This window comes from Arachis duranensis, chromosome 1 (genome assembly GCF_000817695.3).
Source record: "Arachis duranensis cultivar V14167 chromosome 1, aradu.V14167.gnm2.J7QH, whole genome shotgun sequence".
In the NCBI taxonomy this organism is placed as follows: Eukaryota; Viridiplantae; Streptophyta; class Magnoliopsida; order Fabales; family Fabaceae; genus Arachis; species Arachis duranensis.
The window spans coordinates 26,743,021-26,749,668 of NC_029772.3; positions in this window are offsets into that span (position 1 = coordinate 26,743,021).

A 6,648-nucleotide genomic window follows, 5' to 3' on the forward strand; every position below is an offset into this window, starting at 1 on the left:
TGCAATTATCAACTATATTCATGGATTCGCTCAACTAGATTATTCCTCTAATTAAAGTTGCTTGATCAATCAATCCCTGTGGGATTCGACCTCACTCTATTGTAAGTTTTTACTTGACGACAAATTCGGTACACTTGCCGAATGGGAATTTGTTGAGAGACAAGTTTTACCCCGATCAAGTTTATGGCGCCGTTGCCGGGGATTGATTGTGCATCGACAATGATTACATTAGAGGATCACTAGATTGAGTATTTGTATTTTGTTTGATTTAATTTTCTGTTCGGTTAAGTTACTTTCCGCCATAGTTTAATTCTTCCCCTCCCCTGTTTCTTAGTTTTTCTTTGCTATTTACAATTCAGTTCACTAACCCACTAACTGTTTGATATATTGCATCACTAACACTAACAAGTAATTCTAACAAGATACTTTCTGCATTGCTTTCCTTGCTTGTACTCTGTGGGTTTGTATGACAGGGAGAAGAAGTGGAGCTTCAACTTCCTTTGATTCTGAACCTGAGAGAACCTTCTTAAGATTAAGAAGGGAGGCAAAAGAAAAACGTGTAGTGGGTGCTGAAGAAGAAGAGGAACACTTGGAAGAATACTTTGAAACAACCATGGAGGACCATCGTGAGGAAGAGGTGCACAACCATGGTGGAGGAGGTAGAGCAAATCCTGGTAGGGAAGATAGAAGAGTCTTGGGCTCTTACATCAACCCAAACCCAGGGAATTGCGGAAGTAGCATCCAAAAACCAACCATCCATGCCAACAACTTTGAACTAAAGCCATAGCTCATCACCCTCGTTCAGAACAATTGCTCGTTCGGAGGAAGTGTCCAAGAAGACCCCAACCAACACTTAAGCACAGTCCTGAGAATATGTGACACAGTGAAGTCTAATGGCGTTCAACCAGACATCTATAGACTGTTGTTGTTCCCATTCTCTCTCAGAGACAAGGCAACCAAGTGGTTGGAGTCTTTTCCAAAGGAGAGCTTGACAACTTGGGATGATATTATGAACAAATTCTTAGCAAGATTCTACCCCCTTAACGAGTCAATCGGCTGAGAGCTGAGGTCCAAACTTTCAGGCAACAAGATGGTGAGACTCTATATGAAGCATGTGAGAGGTTTAAAGACCTAACAAGGAGATGTCCATCTGATATGTTCAATGAATGGGTGCAGCTGCACATCTTCTATGAAGGACTGTCATATGAATCTAAGAAGGCCGTAGACCATTCATCCGGAGGTTCTTTGAACAAGAAGAAGACCATTGAGGAAGCCATAGATGTCATTGAAACTGTAGCTGAGAATGACTACTTCTATACTTCCGAAAGAGGGAACACTAGAGGGGTAATGGAGCTGAACAATGTAGATGCTCTGCTGGCTCAAAATAAGCTCATCACCAAGCAGCTAGCTGACCTCACCAAGAAGATGGAAAGAAGTCAAGTAGCAGCAATCACCACTTCAACTCAAGAGGAAGCAAGTGAAGAGGAAGAAGGCACTCAGGAGCAAGCCACTACATTGGGGATTCACTTAGATACAACCATGATCCATACTCCAAGACCTACAACCCTAGATGGAGGAATCACCCAAACTTTGGGTGGGGAAATCAACAAGACCAAGGCCAAGATCAGAGACTTCACAACCCCAACAACAATACAGCCCATTCCTTATTTAATGACCAAATCTCTAAAATTAAAACCCTGCTTGAGAGCATATGCAGAGACATCCAAGACAGTAAAGCATTCCGAGAGGAAGTGCAGTCAAATATGCAGAACCAAGATGCTGCCATTGAGAAGCTTGAAACACAAGTTGGTTACCTATTCAATCGGACTTCTGGCAACAACAGAAGTAAAAAGGAGGAGTGTCAAGCTATCACTCTAAGGAGTGGGAAAGAACTGAAGGGATTTGACCAGAAGAAACTAGAAGAAGAGTCAACTGACGAAGGAGAAAGGCAAGATGGAGATCAGAGCCCAACTTCTAAAAGTCAAAAAGAAGAAGAGAAGCTGAAGCCGGATGTCCCGAGAGTTCCATACCCTCAGCAATTGAAGAAAAAGGGGGATGACAACCAATTTTTGAGATTTTTAGAAATCTTCAAAAAGCTACAAATCAACATACCCTTTGCTGAAGCAATAGAACAAATGCCTCTCTATGCCAAGTTCTTAAAGGAGCTCATGACTAAGAAGAGAAGCTGGAAGAACAACGAAACTGTGATACTGACCGAAGAATGCAGTGCTATCATTCAGCACAAATTACCCCAGAAATTGAAGGATCCAGGGAGTTTTCAAATCCCCTGTGTCATAGGTGAGATCACGGTAGAGAAGGCTCTTTGTGACCTAGGAGCTAGCATCAATTTGATGTCAGTAGCTATGATGAGGAAGATGAAGATCGAAGAGGCTAAACCAACAAAGATGGCCCTACAATTGGCAGACCGATCATTCAAGTTCCCTCATGGCATAGTAGAGGATTTGTTGGTAAAGGTGGGAGAGTTCATATTCCCAGCAGATTTTGTGGTCCTGGATATGCAAGAGGAACCCAAGGCTTCCATTATCCTGGGGAGGCCCTTCTTGGCCACTGCAGGAGCTGTCATTGACGTCCAAAAAGGTGACCTCACCTTGAGATTACAGAATGAAGAGATGACCTTCAACGTATTCAAGGCCATGAGTTACCCACCAGAGCAATTCGGGGAATGCATGAGGTTAGATGCGCTTGAGGAAGAAGTACCTGAGGACTTTGAGGAAGAAGAACCTGAAGAGCCAGAGAGGGTAGTAGGGGAGGAATATGAATCAAGTGAAGAGGTTGCAGCAATAGAAATTCATACACAAGAAGCGCCCAAGGTGGAAAATCAAAAGTCAGAGGCACCAAAGCTTGAGCTCAAAGCACTGCCACCTACTCTCAAATATGCATATTTGCGGAAAAACGGAAGTTACCCAGTAATCATAAGCTCATCCCTCAACCAGGATCAAGAGGATGAACTACTCCAAGTACTGCAGAAGCATAAGGATGCCATTGGATGGACTCTTGCTGACCTGAAAGGAATAAGCTCAGCCATATGCATGCACAAGATACTGCTAGAAGAAGATGCCAAACCATCCATTCAATCTCAAAGGAGGCTGAACCCAATTATGAAAGAGGTGGTGCAGAAAGAGGTTATGAAGTTATGGCAGGGAGGGGTGATATATCCTATCTCAGACAGCCCATGGGTCAGCCCTGTACATGTTGTCCCAAAGAAGGGAGGAATAACTATAGTTCCGAATGAGAGGAACGAATTAATTCCTACAAGGACCATCACTGGATAGCGGATGTGCATAGACTATAGAAAACTCAATGAAGCTACACAAAAAGATCATTTCCCGCTTCCATTCATGGACCAGATGTTGGAACGACTTGCAGGCCATGCATTTTATTGTTTTCTCGATGGCTATTCAGGATATAACCAAATAGTGGTTGATCCTAGAGACCAAGAGAAAACCTCCTTCACATGCCCATATGGAGTGTTTGCTTATAGGCGCATGCCATTTGGGCTATGTAATGCACCTGCAACGTTCCAACGCTGCATGCTTTCTATCTTCTCAGACATGATAGAGAAATTCATTGAAGTTTTTATGGATGATTTTTCAGTATTTGGAGATTCTTTTCCTAGTTGCCTACATCACCTAGCCCTGGTATTGAAGAGATGTCAAGAGACCAATCTGGTTTTGAACTGGGAAAAATGTCACTTCATGGTGACAGGAGGAATAGTCCTTGGTCATAAGGTTTCTAACCAGGGTATTGAGGTGGACAGAGCTAAAGTGGAAATTATTGAAAAGCTTCCTCCACCCGGTGATGTCAAGGCAATTAGGAGCTTTTTAGGGCATGCAGGTTTTTACAAAAGGTTTATTAAGGATTTTTCAAAGATAGCAAAGCCCTTAAGCAATCTCCTTGTAGCTGACACACCATTTGTCTTCGATGAAACATGCATGTTGGCTTTTGAGAACTTGAAAATGAAGCTATCCTTTGCACCTATCATCTCCCCACCTGATTGGAACTTACCTTTTGAACTAATGTGTGATGCATCTGATTATGCAATAAGGGCAGTGCTAGGACAGAGGAAAGATAGCTTAGTCCATGTGATATACTATGCCAGCAAGGTCCTTAATGATGCTCAAAGAAATTATACCACAACTGAAAAGGAACTGCTGGCAATAGTCTTCGCATTTGACAAGTTTAGATCATACCTCATTGGTGCAAAAGTGATTGTTTTCACAGATCACACAGCACTTAAATATTTTTTTGCTAAGCAGGAATCAAAACCAAGACTAATAAGATGGATCTTATTGTTGCAAGAATTTGATATTGAAATCAGAGACAAGAAAGGAGTAGAGAATAAGGTAGCAGATCACCTCTCCAGAATCCCTCAGGATGAAGGTGGGACACATGATACTCAAGTGAACGAGCTCTTCCCTGATGAGCAGTTGATGATAGTTCACAAGGCTCCATGGTTTGCAGACATAGCCAACTTCAAGGCAACTGGGGCTTTACCACCAGAGATACATAAACATCAAAAAAGAAAGCTCATGAATGATGCAAAATACTTTGTCTGGATGAGCCATATCTCTTCAAGAAGTGCTCAGATGGAGTCCTCAGAAGATGTGTTTCGGAAGAAGAAGGACGAGAGGTGCTATGGAATTGCCACAGCTCAAGTTACGGAGGCCACTTTGGAGGGGACAGAACTGCAGCAAAGGTTCTACAAAGTAGGTTCTTTTGGCCAACCCTTTTCAAGGACGCCAAAGAACTGGTAAAAAGTTGCAACGAATGCTAAAGAGCGGGAAATTTGCCCAAAAGAAATGCAATGCCACAAAATTTCATTCTAGAGCTCGAACTGTTTGATGTGTGGGGAATAGATTTCATGGGGCCATTTCCAACTTCATATGCAAACAAGTACATCTTAGTAGCTGTGGATTATGTCTCCAAGTGGGTGGAGGCAATTGCAACTCCAACAAATGATAACAAGGTGGTTATGAACTTCCTCAGGAAGAATATCTTTAGCCGGTTTGGAGTCCCANTGGGATTCGACCTCACTCTATTGTGAGTTTTTACTTGACGACAAATTTGGTACACTTGCTGAATGGGAATTTGTTGAGAGACAAATTTTCCCCGATCAGAGAACTAAAGAGAATTTTGGAAAAGACTGTGGGTGCATCAAGAAAGGATTGGTCAAAGAAGCTGGATGATGCTCTTTGGGTATACAGAACAGCATTCAAAACACCACTTGGAATGTCCCCATATCAGCTGGTGTACGGTAAAGCCTGTCACTTACCACTGGAGCTAGAACACAAAGCTTTATGGGCTATCAAGATACTAAATTTTGATAGCATTGCTACTGGTGCAAAGAGAATCTTGCAGCTGCAAGAGATGGAGGAATTCAGGTCACAAGCCTATGAGAATACCAAGATGTACAAGGAGAAGGCAAAGAGAAGACATGACTCACATCTTGCACCTAGAAGTTTCGAAAGGGGGCAGCGAGTGCTCCTATACAATTCCAAACTAAGACTGTTCCCAGGAAAACTCAAATCAAGGTGGTCCGGGCCCTTTCTTATCACAAAGGTCTCGCCGTACGGGCACGTAGAAGTCATGGATGAAGGGTCAGAAAGGAATTTTACAGTGAATGGACAAAGACTCAAGCATTATCTGGGAAACATGGGGGAAAACCCCATAATGAAATACCATCTCAAGTGAGTGAGGACTCGTCGAGCTAGCGACGATAAAAAAAGCGCTTTGTTGGGAGGCAACCCAACCTCAGGTAGTTATTTTCATCTTCATTGCAATAAAAATCACAAGTTGTTTCCCCTGTATTGCATGGAGCTAAGTTTGGTATTTCACACCAGAACAATCAAAAGAGAGAGTGTAATTCTAAGTTTGGTGTTTCACCAAAAGGACATTTAGTTAGAATTACACCTGCTCCCAAAGCACATTGCTAGCTCTAACCAATTGAGGGAAACCACTTAGATGTAGTTAGACTTTACTTAATCATTATTCTGTTAACAACAAGATATGAGTTATCAGCGTATGTGCAATATTTTGTACTAAACAAGGAACTAAGTTTGGTGTTCACACACCAAATCAAGTTCATAAGACACAAGCACATGCAAGCTAATTATTCCTCAAGTGCTTTGGGAACAAGCAACTTCTAATAACTTTACAGGAACCTTATGGTGCCCCTTCGCTCAAGGAAGTAAAGAGCAAGAGGAGAACGAAAAGAAGGCGATTAGAAGTTGTCACCTGAAGGTTGTATTGTCACTTAATTCCATATATTTACAATTCGAACATTGGAAGCTCAAATGCAATCTTGATTAATGATTACCAGTGAGGCCTAAACATTTTTTTTACTCTACCTTGTTGTTGAGCATGGTCTGTGATTCTGGTTTAAGTGTCACTGCATCTTTCCCTTATTTACTTGTAAGCTTGTCTATTTGTTTGAAGAAGGGAATGGGTAAGCTTGTCTATGTGTATGAAGAAGAGAATGTCTATGTTTACAAAAAAAAAAAAAAAACCAGAAAGGAGTTTATAATGTGGAAGTGCATTCATGAATCTTTGGGGGTAGTCATAAGTTAGCTAAGTTGGTTCAACCACAAGGTTAGGATGACAACTATCTATCCTGAATGCTTTACTTTT